The following is a 15,361-nucleotide window of genomic DNA, read 5'->3' on the forward strand; positions in this document are numbered from 1 at the left end:
GCAGCTGGCATCTGGTCTTTGAAAAAGTATTTGTCTTTCCACTTGCTGAGAGCAAGTGAGAGCCATAAAAGGTCATGCCCAGCGTCAGGTGCACCAGTGCTCCACGGAGACAGATGTCGTTCACAGACTGTGCTGTGGCCATGGCCGTTAACTGCCAGGAACGCCCTCACCCTCATGAAGAGCTTGGGGCCCTGCTAAGTGGGAGATCTCTCTTGGTGTCTCTTCCCATGCCTGAAACAATGAGGTGCTTCATAAATGCAGAGCAAGGTGCCATCTGCCCCAAGGGCCACTGGAAGTTCTGAGAGTATCCATGAACAAGCCCACAGGCCTGAGATTTGTGTTTGTTTTCTCTGTTTCATCATTTAATCATTTTAAGTATACAACTCAGTAGCATTTAATACAATGACAGTGCTATGCCACCCTTACCGTTCCCTACCCAGACCGTTTCATCATCCCAAACATACATTCTGCATCCACCAAATGGCAGCTCCCATCTCCCCTCCAGCAACCCCTGCTAACCACTCTTACACTTTCTGTCTCTGAACACTCACCTAGTATAGGAACTTCATATAAGTAAAATCATACAGTATGGTCCTTTTGTGCCTGGCTTCTTTTATTACATCATGTTTTCAAGGTTCATCTATGTGGTTGCATGTGTCAATGCTTCAATCCTTTTTCTAGCTGAATAATATTCCATTGTGTGAATGGACCACACTCTGCTTATCTGTTCATCTGTTGCTGGACACCTGAGCTGATTTCACCTTCGTGCTACTGTGCATAGTGCTGCTGTGACCAAGTGTCTGCTTGAGTCCCTGCTTTCAGTTCTCTTCCTTTTCCTTTTCTTGTGCTGGTAATCAAACCCGAGGCCTCAAGCATGCTGAGCACATGTTCTACACTGTGCTACATCTCCAGCTTTTACTTTTCATTCTCTTGGGTGTAAATCTACAAGTGAATTGCTGGGCCCTGTGGTGATTCTGCAGGTAACTACTTGAGGACCTGCTGGACTGTTTGCACAGCAGCCAATACACCCCACCAGCTACACAAGAGCCTTCAACTGCTCCACGTCCTCTCCAACACTCGTTATTTTTTTTCTAGTTTGGGATAATAGCCAACCCAAGATTGTCAAGAGAGGGGAGCCCTGGATTTGGCTCCATGGCAAATGCCATGTGTCCACTTTGGACCTGCTGTTCCACAGAGGGCAGTGGAAAGTATGAGTGCTGGTATAGAGTCAGCAGAACTCAATTCCAGCCCCAGCTCTGTGCTCACTGGCTGTGTGACTCTAGACAAATACTTTAACCTCTCAGGGTCATCCACGGGAGAGGAGCTCATGCACCAAGTGTTACTTCCCCATGGAGGCGGGGCTGTGAATGCAACACCATTTGAGTATTTTCATCAACTATATGGGAAAACACACAGGTGGGGGAGGGGGCCTTGATATTTCTTTTATGATAAGGCACAAAGGGGACTAGAATGTTTTTTCCTCTCAACCTCTTCTCTGACTTCAAATGGAAAAGGTAAAACAATTAAAGGGTTTTTGTTGTTTGTTTGTTTGTTTTGGCTGTACTAGGGTTAGAATTTAGAGCCTTGTACGCCTACTTAGCAAAAGTGTCCTGAGTTCAAATGCCAGTGCCCCCCAAAATAAAAAAAATCTAGATGCTTTCCTGAGGGCAACCTTAGCAGCACAACAATTACTGCATACACATGTGCTCCTGCGCGCCTCCCCCAACACCCACCCCCACCCCCACATAGACACACAGAACACTCGTCTCTTACTATAGACTCAAAATTGTCTCAATCCATTATGTTGCCAGATCCAGAAAAGCACATAAGGTAGGTAGTACCATTCCAATTTATCAGGTAAGGATGTGAGGACCTAAGGAGATGAAGCAACCCTGTCCAAGGTCATGTAGCAACTCAAATGGGGTCCCCAGACTCCTCTTGGTTCAGTCCAGCCAAGCACGAGACGCCATCCACACACAGGGCCAAGTCCGAGAGATAGCTCAGCAGCAGTGACAGGAGCAGCAGCTCCAGCCTCTGTGTCCCTGTCCCTGAATCCCTCTCTCCATGTCTCTGGCTCTCTCTCTCCCTCCTTCCCCCTCTCCTCCTCCCTCTCTTCCTCTCTCTCTCTCCCTCCATCTCTCTCTCTCTCTCTCTCTCTCTCTCACACACACACACACACACACACAGACACACACACACCCGACGAAGGTCTTCACTGTGAAGTTGCAGGAAGGAAACAGGACCCCTTTTCCTCCCTGCCAGTTGAGGCATGAAGCCCCATGGGCCACCAGCCTCATATCTCCATAGTGACAGAGGCTGTGGGGCTAAAAATAGAACCTTTACCTGCTGAAAGCCCTGTGTGTCCAGCTCTAGCTGCATGGGGCTCTCAGAGTTTGAGGACTGACACCTTGACAGCAAAGAGGCCCCTGAGCCATAAGAAGGATGACAGCAATCTGGGACACCACCCACGCTCACAGGAGAGGGGGTGGGTGCAGCAGCGTAGCCAAGGACTTGGGCAAATAAGCTCTGCGTGGGTGGCCCCGGAAGGCCTCTGCAGAACCATCCTGCACAGGCAAACACCCCTTCCTGGCAGGCCGTTGTCCTCAAAAGCCTTTGACAGTAAGAACTATCCCTTCTAGCCAAGAACCTATGGCTCATGCCTAGCTATTTTGGAGACTGAGAGCAGGAGGACTGAGGTTTGAGGCCAGTCCAGACAAGGAATTTTTGAGACCCATCTCAACCAATAGCTGGGTGTGGTGGCATGCACCTGTCACCCCAACTTACTTAGTAGGCTGGGATGGGGAGGATCAAGGCCAGCCCAGGCAAAAATAAATAAATAAAGTTTGTAAGACCTCGTCTCACTAGAAAAAAGCTGTGCATGGTGGCACACACCCATCATCTCAGTGATGGCAGGAAGCTTAAAAAAAAAGGGGATCATGGTCCAGGAAGGCCTGGGCAAAAAGGGAGACACCATCTCCAATCTAACTAGAGCAAAAGGGCTGGAGGTGTGGTTCAAGTGGTGGAGCATCTGACTAGCAAGCTCGAAGCCCTGAGTTCAAACCCTAGTACCACTAGGGATAAAAAGTACACATTCCCAGGTAAGCCCTGGAACAGATTTCTCACTAAGAGCTGGACAGTCTGAATATGATCCAGGAGCACCAGGAACTTTGAGGATGTGACCTTCCCTTTCTGGACCTCAGCTTTCTCATCTGGGTTAAAGTTAGGGCACTGTTGTGCAGTGAAGTGAGGACCCATCACACAGCCAGTGTTCCAAGGAGCATCATACCTGGTAGGACCAAAACTCAGTGATTCAGCAGTGGGGTGAGGTGTGTTTTGCTGGTGGTGGGCTAGCCTGAGAACCTAACCACATAAACAGACATATCCATGGAAACCAGCTTTTTGCAGCACCACCTGTGTCAACTGGACACTCCCACAAACACCCAGTACTTCACACACCAGAGCTTAGGTTGGCCACAACCAGCCAAGGAGACCACAGGGCAGAGGTCAAGCTGAGATGTCCAGGATGAAAGCGGAACTGTTTCTGGTGACAGGATCACTCCTGAAAACCTTCAGGTTCAGGTAGGGGCTGTGGGCACAGCTAACAGTAGTAGAGCACCTGCCTAGCAAGTGTGAGGCCCTGAGTTCAAACCCCAGTATGAGAGAGAGAGAAAGAGAGAAAGAGAGAGAAAGAAAGGAGAGAGAGGGAGAAGAAACAGGGCTAGGGGTATAACTTAGTGATAGAGTACTTGCCTGGCATGTATGAGGCCCTGGGTTTGATCCTCAGACAAAAACAAGTAGTAAGTGTTTTTAACTGGAGAACACTGTACTTTTAATTTTATATGTGTTAAAACTACTTGACATTTTAAAGGTTTTTAAAATGGCGGAAAATATTTTATTGCAGTAAGAATACTTCACTTGAGATCTACACTCTTGATAGATTTTCAAGCGTGCAATTGACTGCAGTCCCTTGCTGCACAGCTCATGGTTACAGCTGATTCGCCTTGCTCGACTGAAAGTTCTACCTGTTGATGCACATGTGCACATACAACTACCATTCCATTTCACTCTCATTCTCTGAATTTGCTACTTTAAGTACAAATATGTGGAATCGTGCAGTACTTGTCTGTCTGTGACTTGATCATTTCACTTAGCATAATGTTCTCAAGGTTCATCCATGTCCCATGGCATAATTTTCAGCTTTTTAAAGCCTGAATAATATTCCATTTTATAGATATGTGATATTTTCTTCATCTATCAACAGACATTTTTTAAATATTTATTTTTTTAAGTGATACTGGAGTTTGAACTTGAAGCCTTGTGCTTATAAGGCAGGCACTCTACCACTTAAGCCACACTTCCAGCCCAACTGTTTTATTTTTTAAATTTATCTTTGTTAATTTACCATGAACATATATTACTTTAAATCTTTATGTAATTTAAAAACTGGGAAAAAATAGAAATTTAACTTTGGTCTAAAGAAAACTGGTCTCTTTCTCGTCCTTTCTGAGTGCCCCCCCTCACCCCCCCCCCCCGTCTCAGTCTCCATCTCCTCCATGTGACCCTGGCCAGGTCTGTGCTTCGAGCTCAGCTTATCTTCTATGTGATCTACAACGTGCATCACAACTTGAGACTCCTAGTACGATACTAGCCATGCTACGGTAAACTTATAAACAGCCTTAACATTCTCAAGTAAAGCATGGCGAAATGCAGCTCCTCAGTAGTGGGGCCCTGAGTTCATAATTAAGCACCCTTAATCCGGGGATATGGAGAGGCAGCGCTGCTTCCTAGGCAGCACTGCGTGAGGCCGGCCAGCCCTCCAATGCTCTGGCTCAATGAACGTGAAGGTTAATTAGCCTAATGAAGGCAAGTGTGAGTCTGTGAATTCCAGACTGCCTTCCTGCTCTCACTCCGCCACCCCAGGAAGCTGCCAATGTCACCTCCTGGAGCATTTCTTAGAGCACCAAGGAAGGGACCCTGTGTCCCTGTCTTCCTTCCTGTTTTCTGTGGGCAATCAGTGAGCACTCAGGCCACCTTGCTCAAGAACATTGGCCAGGGAGGGACCATTTGGCAGGCAGAATCACTGGTGAGCCTCTCTGGAAGTCCAGGTCCACCAACTCTTGTCCCTGTGACTTCTGAAAACCAGCTCTGTGCCCAACTAGGATGACCATGGCTCCGCCACCCAGCCCATCTCTCACCAGACCACAAAGCATCCCTGCCCAGAGGAATATCACTGCCCTGATGGGTAGGTACAAAAGTCAAGGTTCGGAAAGGTGTGACCATCAAAGGCCATTTGCCTGGGGAACAGGTACTCAGGTCTCTGGCTCTTTTAAGCCCTCCTAACCCTCGTCTTCCAGAGGCAAAGAAAAGCCAGAACCTCAGTGGCCCAGAAGCACCCAAACGGTAACCGTGACCACGTGAAACAAAACAGTCTATCTACACAATTCGCCCCTAGGAGGAAGGAAATTCTAACACATGCTACAATGTGGGTGACCCCTGAGGACACTATGCCAAGGGAAAGAAGCCAGTTCCAAAATGCACGCTGATTCTAAGTACTTCTGGTCTGAGAATAGTCAAATCCATAAAGACAGAAAGTGAATACTGGTTTGGGGGCAGGGATGGAGGCAGTGATGGGGAGCTGTCACTCAAGGGATAGAGTTTAGCTTGGGAAGACGAGAGAGCTCTGTGGATGGGTGATAGTGATGGCTGCACAACATGTGAATTATTGAGGCTGTTAAACTGTGCACTTAAGATAGTCAAAGTGATAAAATTTATATTGCGTATTTTTTTGTGGAGACCAAAGCCAGGGCTTTGTGCAAGGCAGGCCAGTACTCAGTACTCTACAATGTGCTACATCCCCAGCCCTACACTGTGCATATTTCACACAAAAGAAAGAAGGAAGCACTGCGACATGCTACAGCATGAGGAACCACGGACACTCAAGAAGGCTGAGTGAAAGACGCCAGGAACGACAGGCCACACGCATTGTAGTGTGTTTATATGAAATATCCAGAATAGACAAACAGCATAGCTTAGTTGTTGTCAGAGCCTGGTGAGGGAAGAATGGGAAGTGAGTGCCAGTGGGTACCGGAGTCCCTCTTGGAGTGACTGAAGTGTTCTGGAATGAGACTGAGGTGAATGCACTCAATACCACTTAAAAAGTGGTTACCACTACATGATGGACTTTCACCTCGGTAAAAACAAAGAGAGCACTCTCCTACCATGCGGCCTCTCTTCCCCGCCTTGCTCCCAGTGCCCTGAACTCCCGCAAGTCCCGCCTGCTGAACTGGCTCCTCCTCTCTGCACACTCATCTTGAACATAGCCAGAGGCTGGGATACTGATTTATTCCAAGTGCCCAATCAAGACCAATAAAAGTAGAGGAAAACTGGTAGTCTGACACCTGTCAAAACAGGTGGGCCCAGTCCTAAGATCCAAGTGATGACCGGACCCCTGACTCTGCCATCCAGGGGCCTCTGTTTCTCATCCCCCAAGTTTTCCTTCACTCAGAGATTTAACTAAGCACTTCCCTTCTCCAAGTTCAGAAGCAGTCCAGGTACTCTGAGGACATCAAGAGGACTAACTGGGCCTGTCCTTGCAGGTCCCACTGTCTAGCTAGGACACCAAAGCCCTGGGAGCTAAGCCAAAAGAACAGTGATGCAAATGTGACTTTAGGTGGTTGGTGAAGACCTAGTGAGGAACTGGGTCTGCTGCTTTGAACCTACTGCCCAGGCCTGTTGGGGAAACAGGACTGATCTCTCTTGCCCAAGAGGCCTGAGCCCAAGGCTCCCAAACTGGGCCCATCAGCATCACCCCCATATCGTTTTAGTTGAGTAGCCCCAGACCCTTGAGTTCCTTCTATTCCCAAGAGCCCATAGCCAGTAAGAAGACCCATAAGGAGGATGAAGCCAGGTCTAGGCTCCTCCTTCCTTGGCTGGCTACCTGTTGCCCCCTTCACAAGACCAGCTAGAAGTCCCCTCTTTTGCTAATGAAGCAGAGAACAGGAAGACTAAAAGTGCGCAGGCAGAGGGAAAAGATGAAGATTGAATGGACCCTGCTCTCCTGGACAAGCCCCAGCCCACTCAGAACAGTGGTCCTAAAAAAAAAAAAAAAAAAAAAAAACCCCTTCCTCGCCATATACAAGGATCCTGTGCCCAGCTGTGATCTGTCCACTCTTAAAGCTACTTTCCCTTTGGGGCAGAAAAAGGCACTTACTCCCATGTGAGGCACCTCCAGGACCACACCCAGGGACCAGCCCATGCCTGGCCTCTGACCTCTAGCCGCCAATGCATGGCCAGAGGATGGCATAGCAGGATCAGAATTTGGTCTCAAAATCCCCTAAATAGACAGGACTGCAGAGCATATGATCCTGTCTCAGGGAATCTTCTCAGTTCATGGAGCCCTTTGGCCTCTTTTTGGAAAGCAAAAGCTATAGAACAAACAGAAGAGGAATTGTTTTCCCCTGGAGAAAAAGAAAACCCAAATTGAAAAGTCTTCGCACTGTTCAGATACAACTAGATCAGGAAATACTGATGGATTAAAAACCTACATAACTGCACAATGTGGCCTGTATAATAATGTGACCAAACACAAACAGGAATCTGGGACCTCACTAGGCCAGCAGTTAACTTCCTGTTTGGTTGGACCTAAATCATGACCTTTCTGAGTCACAGGGTCCCATCTGGGAAACATGACAGGTGAAAGCACTGGTGACCAGATCACGACCTTTCTGAGCCTCAGTCTCTTCAGCTGTACAACTGGCGCAATGGCATTTGTGAGTCAGACGCAGTGCGTGGACAGGAGCACTCTGCTGGGTGGGGTGGTACACAAAGGCAGGTGAGGGGAAAGCGCCCTTAACCTCTGTACCCTTTGCCTCCCGACAGGCACCAGGTCCTGAACGATATCCAAGCTGCTGTGTCAGGCACTGGTGACCCCAAGATAAGCCACAGCCTCTCACAGCACATACAGCAGGTGGGCAGCCCGAGGCCCCAGTGGTCTGCAGGCTCCCACGACAGGGCAGGCGTGTCGGTTGTGGAGAAGTCCACAATCCAGGGTCAACCCAGATGCTGCTAACCTGAATTCCCCAAGTGTTCTCCAAGTCCTGCTGCCTTGAGGCCACCAAGACAACCTTGAGTGAACAGGATGTCCCAGATTTTATTAGCTGAACTCTAGTTCAGTAACCTCATCCTTGAGTGTTAATCCACTCCACTGCCACTGCAACCACCCAGCCCTGTAATCTTAAGAGTTTCAGGGAAATGGAAAGTCTTGCTCTTCGTGGAAAGGTCACACTCTTGGACTTGTTATTTCCCAATGCCCCTTCTGACTCTCTTTGCTTGATTCTAATTCCTTCCTTCTCCCTATCCCCCACTGCAAAGTCAAGAGAGCATTCCTCAGGAAAGAGAAAGTGTGTGTTGGGGCGGGGCAGGGGGATAACCAAGGTGAAATGAAAAATGAGAGACATGAGAGTATAAAAAAACCTAGATACCAAGGAGTACGGGACAAACGCACTGGTCAGCAGTCATTACTGTGGACTCACGATGCTGTGGTGAGTCACCCAGGGCCGGGCACTGACATCAAACTGCCATTCTTCGTCACAGTACAGGAGGGCAAGAATCTGTGACACATGTCCCTTGCTACCCCAGCAGCAAGTGCACAGGCTATGCTGTGCCTTGGTATAAATTTATGAGCTCCTTTCCTTGTTGGCTTCACATAAATCGTGCTCTGGACCAATTAAAGAAGCCACTTCAGGACTTTGCTTCGCTGTATGGGAATGTCAGGCATGGAGAAAAATGAAGTCTCAGTTATGCATGTCTGGGGATGCTGAGCAAGGGAGTGTGCTTTTGGAACTCTGAGGTTTTTGTTATTAGTGGTGTTTTAGTGTTGGCTTCTTAAACACATCACACAAATTTCCTTAGACTGGAAGTAACTGACTGCCATGGGGAAGGCTGCAGGCCTCCCACCTCCCAGATGGTCCAACCACAATAAATGTTTGGCCTGTCAGATGCACAACACTGACGAACTAATTGAAATATGCTGCAATGAGCAAACCCCAAATAAATGCGAAATTACCGTTTCTTTACAACAACCCTCCAAACCGCTGGCACATCTGCCCGGCTCTGCTGATTAAATGTCCCTCCCCCTCCCCCTGCCCAGCGAGCTTCACTTATGTGCGGTTTTCAAAAGACTTAATGCTTTTTTTCAGTGTGATTACCCAAGTGGGGAAAAGTATAATTGCAAAAAATGTTTGGTTTTTCTCCCTCTTAAGAAAAAAATCCAAGTGAAAAGTCAACTCTTACAAAGCGTCAAGGAAAGCAATTAATGGGCCGTCAGTAGGAGAGAGGGTCCGTCCTACCCCCTGGAAGATGAAGCACACTGGACCTGCCATAAGCTCTGACTCTGGGCTGGTAGAAGCTGTTCCCTCATGGAGACAACAGGAATGGCCACCTACTTCTGCCAGACACACAGCCCTCACTGTCCCCCTCCCAACTGCACCTTTTACCTGATGCTCCCTGGGCCCTCACAAGGAGGCCAGGGGGCTGCAGAGCCTGAATCCAGTCACAGGACTAGGCTGGAAAGAGGCACGGCCTGTGAGCAGACCTGGGCAGGAGACTGATCACAGAAAAAGGCAATGAAGTCCCTCTTCAGAAGGTACTTCTCAAAGGGAAATAAAGAACCCTGGAGAAGAAAAATAGTAGTAGCCTGCAGGACTGATGTACCAATGCTTGACAGGGCACATGGAGGCACATTTTTGGAAAGGTTTAGTGTGAGAGACCCAGAAGTAAGAAGCCAGGATTGGAGGCATGGAGCCCAGGAAGCCTTACTGAGGCCTGAAACACTTAAGGAGGAAGATCATGTGTTTGGGTTGAAGGCCTGCCCTCAGCTCCTTATAGCAAGGACCAGCTCTGTCGTGGGTGGACACGGGACTGCTGACACTCCGTTGCATAGGGTCTTTCCTGTCCTGTGGGAGGGGGAGATTGGCACCACTCAGCAGGAAGCAGGCCCTTCTGGAAGAAGCTGTAGGGGGTGAAGGGAAGGTCTCCTTTCTCTAGCACCTACCACAATGAGTAATCTGAGCACTGGCCTTCATCTCTAAGCACTGGTTGAATGGCAGCGAGATGCCCTGATCTGGGCTGGACACACTGCAAGGGGATATACATGAGGTTTAAGGTGGCAGGGCTACATTAATAGTGGGTTCTGTATCTGCAGATTCATCTACTCACTAAGATTTATCTGTTCCCCCCAAATCCATGCTTATAGTGCTTTCAAGGTCATGTTCAAACTTGTGCACAAGGCAAAAAATGTGGGTCACCTGATGTGCAGGTTCCCAGCTGAGACAGAATAAGGGGACACTTTGCCTGTTTCAGCTCTTATACTGTTAACAAGTATCCTCCTGTGTCCTGTTTAATACCACCTTTTTCGCATGTCTGTGATTTTGGTTGATTCGTGTTCATTTGTTTAAAATGACCACACGCATAGTGCTAAAAGTATTGTCTAGTGCTCCTGTGTGAAGTTATGGCAGGCAGGGAAAATATGTGTTAGATCAACTTCCTTCAGGCATAAGTTACAGTGCTGTCGACCATGAGTTCAATGTTCACAAACGGATTATATATATTAAGGCAGTACTAACTCCATGTCTGACGTGACTTGAGTGAACCTATACACCTTGAATGACAAGACTCAGCAGTCTATGCATATGTGAGGCACACCATATTTTATTGACAGAGGTGCTCCACTCTACAGGGCCACCTGCTCCTATGGCTGCAGGTTAGCACATCCAACCTGGCAAGAAGCCTGAGCTGTCAGTTTCTGCTCTGAGTTCACTGTCAGCCTCAGGAGATCCCTGCTCCTTCTATCAGGTTCTACCTGCTCTACCCATGACCCCTCTGTTCTCCCTGAGCTCAATCTCTGACTGCCACACCAGGGGGAAGGGACAACATACAGGGTGAAGGCACTTACAGGAAAGCTTTGTGATGTAGGACTTCAGCCAGGAGAGAGTGATACCAACTTTTCTTTCTTTCCCCAAGGCAGTTGCTTGGGCTTTATTTTTATTGTTGCTGTTTGGTTTTTTTGAGACAGGGTGTAGCTATATAGCCCAGTTTACCTACAACTTGCAATCCTCCTGCCTCCACCTCCCAAAAGTGCTGGTCTTACAGGTGTGTGTTACCATGCTTATGGTTGCTTGAGGTTTTCATCTGTCTGTTACTGGATCCTGGCTACTAGTTAACTTCAGTTTTGTCCTCTGGCAAGGGCAATTGTGGATATGAGTAATATAAGCAAATGCCAGCCTTCCCTCCTAATAGCACTCTTTCTGCCTTTGGCCATAAAAGTTTAGCAGATTTTGTCATGGCGTTTGTTAGGCTGGGCCTAAGGAAGTCAATACCCTTGTATTTCACTATACAGGAAAAAAGGAGCTATGTAAGGGCTGTGGCCACCGCCAGCCTTGGGAGCATAAAGAAAGAGGACTAGCTGGTAATTAGGGACCTTGGTTCCAGGCTGGCAGCGTGGCCTTGAGCAACTCAGTTCTTTCTACCAGCCTCAGCCTTGCATCCCTAACAGCTCCCTCCTTGGATAAGGATTTGAAAAAGCATCACCAGGCCCCCTGCTTCAGGCTCTGGAGCAATTCTCCCCTTTCCCCTGGAAGGCCTGCTCTGGTGGGGCTATGGTGACTGTCATTGATTTAAGTCCTACACACCTTTACAGTCGCTGTGGCTAATCAGAACTGCACCATTCTTCAAATTCCACTCTTCCAGGAAGTCAGCCCTGACTGCATTACACAGAAAGGGCGCCTGCCTCTTTGAACTCTGCCTTTGAGCACCAATTATCACACACATACACACCCTGGTTTACCTGAGGAGTCACCTCTAATCACACTGTGAGTTGGCATAAGCATTAGGTGAAATGCTACTTATTGCATTCAATTCACCTATCTGTCCACTGTTTTCCATAAATGTTTTGTGATGACTTATAAAGAATATAGATAAGCCAGGTATGGGGGCCCACACCTGCAATCCCCATATTCTGGAGGCTGAGGCAGGAGGACAGTGAGTTTGAGGCCAGCCCTGGCTACATAGCAAGACCCTATCTCAGGGAAAAAAAAAAAAAAAAAATATATATATATATATATATATATATATATATATGTATACACATATATACGTATATATATAGTAGATAGAGTTACACGTGAACACATATACACATACAGAGATAGACAATAAAGTAAAAATAAACATGCTGACCATGAGGCTGAGTATAAGTGCTACAAGGGATGAATACTGAATTGTATGGTGAGCATCCTGGAAGCCAAGGAGAAAAGGGAAATCCTATTAGTCAGAAAGGCTTTGTGGTATGGAAAAAGGCAGAAATGGGTACAAAACCAAGTAGACTGTGGTCAAATCAGTTGATTTCCCTGATTCTAGATTTCTTCCTCAGAAAAATGGGGAAAGAATACCATTTACCCTGAAGGGTCAGGGAGTCCTGCTTGCATACTGTGTGCTGCAGAGTGTGCAAACAATACACGTTTTCCTTCCCTGCTTTCCTTTTCATTATCAGAGGAGAAAGCAACCTAGGTCCTCAGGGACGGCCCTAAATTCTAAGTGGAATTATTTTTCATGCGAAACACTGTAAGAATCCTTTAGCTGAGGGGACACCTCACATTACCAGACAAGATTTGCCATGGCTCTATTTGATAATATGTCAGCATACCCAGAAAAACTCAATAAACATCAGCCAAATGTTCAGAGAAGCTGTGCAAAGACCACTTTAGCTGCTCAGGTGTCTGGAGGCAGGGGGTCCTGTTAAGCAGGTTTCAGGGTGGCCATCTGCACAGGGATTGAGCTCATCTGAGCAAATCTGAGACATGGTATGCAGGCAACAATGGGTCCCTCCAGACTGACTGCATGGGCAGCAACAGTGAAAGACATCAGGGCCGATCACCGTCCTCCCACTCACAAGCACACAGCCCCAACTTCTTTTCCAAAAACAGCAAGGCAGTGATCTTGACACAGCAGACATTTCCCCTTCTAATCTCTTCCAATAACTGCACATCCTCCATGACTGGCTCTTCTCAAAAACCAAGTTGTAAAGCCTTACCCGGCAGGGCTGGTTAGGAAAACATCTGCCTGTTATTAAAACAGGCCTCCAGACAGGGAGGAAGATAATGTGCAGGAGAATTCACCACAAGGGACTGGATCTCTCACTACTGAGTCAACATTTCCCTAGGTGACTACTGCATGTTGAGGACAGAGGAAACAGGATGCAGCATCAACTGCCTCAGGGCTCATACCCTGCGGGAGCCACATGGAAACAGCAGTCATTCCTCCTGGGCAGTCAGATTAGGGTGGTGCAGAGACAGAGGGGATTGACCTCCTGGGAAGGCCAGGGAAGACAAAGTGTGTCCCCATAAGTGAAGAGGTGATAAGCACATGGGGACTTGGAAAACTTTGAAGAAGCCTCAAGACTGGAGCTTAGAGTGTGAAGAATGACACGATGATGGAGCAAAGGCAAGTAGGGTGGACAGTCCAGATCCCAAGGGCCTTGTATATGGAGAGGAGTTTTCTTTCAGATTCCATAAGGAGCAACCAAGACCAAGAAAAGCTGGAGATTTAGTGAAGTTTATATAGCAAGTTGGAGGGGAGGCCAGCCAGGGAAGGCCAGAAGAGAGAATGGCCCATGCCACACTCACCACTGGAGTACAGCCGGGCTTGGTCATCTTCATGGCAGAGAATGTGCCGTCCTAATCTCTTGGCAAGTCACTCCCTACAGGAACAGCCTTTCCTAACTCACTGTGCTCCTCTGCAGCGGGAAAGGGCTGGACATCATTCTCACCCCAGAACACAGCTCCACCCAAGAAAAAGAATTGGTTCGCCACAGTCTTGAAGCCAGACAAGAGAGGGTGGGGAGGCAAACCTTAGAGGGACTCCTGTTCCATGCACAAGCTGACTGCGCACAGGGTGCTGACCAGGGCAAGCACCTGAGATGAATCAAACTCTCAGGAGCTCACAATCTACCAGGGGAGATAAGCCAGGCACAAAAGTAACCATAAAATAAGGCAGACGGTGATAAGAGCTGCACAGATAGGACACAGGACACAGTGCGGGGCTGGGGGGGGGGTTCAGGGGGAAGAGGGGCATTCAGATGAGGGTGAGGGTATTTAGCACTTTCCCCTTCACTCCTAGAGGGGGCCTACCCTACAAGTTGTGGTGCCTCTCAGATGGGGTCGAGGGGGAGTCGGGGGGGGGGGAAGCTGGCAGTGGACAAAAGAAAGACGTTCAGTTGTGGTCTCCTTTGAAGAAGCCAGATTCTGCAGAGAGAAGGCAGGGAGGCCCAGAGTTTCAGAGATAAGAGGAGATAAGAGATCGGAATCTAGGATTTCTATGCAGAAGCAGCAAATCCATACAAAAGGGACAAAGCTAGAGGCCTTGCCTTGAGATGGCATCTATGTGGCAGGCACTGTGTTTACTTGCAATATCCATCTAGGAAGGGGAGGGCGGAGTGTGCACATAGGGGAAGGAGGACATTAAAGTTTCTGTCTCCCCAAGCCACCATCAGGCCTGCCACTGATAAGGAAGGATGTGGGGTGGGTGGAAGAGGAAGCTGTGGCCCTAACAGGGAGCTGACATCTCCCAGGACAGCAGGAAAGGAGACTTGGGATGGAGAAGAGCGACACCCCAACCTTGGGCCCCAGCGCCCACCCAGCAAGCAGGGCAAGAGGGATGTCCTGCTGGCCGCTGCACGGAGCCAGCCAAAAAGCCCCGCTTCCCGCCAGCCATACCGCAGCTTTCAGCAAGAGCGGGGGTCGCTGGCGCACGCGCCGCACTGCACCCCCCCCACACACTCACACCTGCCCCTTAACCGCGGTGACACTTGTCACAGGGGGGAGGGGTACTCCACAACCCGACACCAATGGGGTCCAGCGACTCATGCCGGCGATCCCCGGGGCGGAGGTCCCGGCCGCCACGCCCGCCTCCCGCTCCTCCCCGCGCGCCGGCCCGGGTCTGCCGTGCTCCGCTCCCGCCCGCGGCGCCTCTCGGGCCCTCGGGGCACCCTCGCGGGTCCCCAGCCGCTGCCCCGGGCACTGTGGGCTCCCGCGGGCCTGGGAGGGCCGCCCGCCGCCCACAAGACACGCTCACTCACCCGCTCCCGGCCGCGCTCGTCCTCTTCGGTCGCTTGGGCCGCCGCTGCTTTACGCCGCCTCCCGGGCAGCGCGGGTCCCACGGCCCCGGCCCGGCCGCCCGCACCCCGCGGCCCCGCGCGCCCCCGTCAGCAGCCGGCCCCGGGCGAGCGTCCGGGCAGCGGCGGGCATGCTCCGGGCCGTCGGCGGGCGCGGCGGCGCACGTGCTGGCGCCGGCCGCTCCCTGCGGCGCC

General features: G+C 49.5%; 1 protein-coding gene across 14 annotated transcripts in view; it reads right to left on the bottom strand.

The window, feature by feature from the left end:
- The window catches only part of Pitpnm2 (phosphatidylinositol transfer protein membrane associated 2), a 137,278-nt gene extending 122,036 nt beyond the window's left edge, over positions 1-15,242 (bottom strand). For 9 of the 14 annotated variants that reach the window (XM_020159452.2, XM_074060692.1, XM_020159454.2 and 6 more), the window contains exon 1: positions 15,131-15,242. The gene's annotated coding sequence lies outside the window, so the exon portion shown is untranslated. Of the gene's footprint in view, positions 1-13,679; positions 14,012-15,130 lie in introns of those variants that run through there. The other 5 variants (XM_020159446.2, XM_074060689.1, XM_020159442.2 and 2 more) reach the window with 4 other exon arrangements.
- Between the last annotated feature and the right edge of the window lie 119 nt (positions 15,243-15,361).

The sequence above is a fragment of the Castor canadensis genome, chromosome 18 (genome assembly GCF_047511655.1).
Source record: "Castor canadensis chromosome 18, mCasCan1.hap1v2, whole genome shotgun sequence".
In the NCBI taxonomy this organism is placed as follows: Eukaryota; Metazoa; Chordata; class Mammalia; order Rodentia; family Castoridae; genus Castor; species Castor canadensis.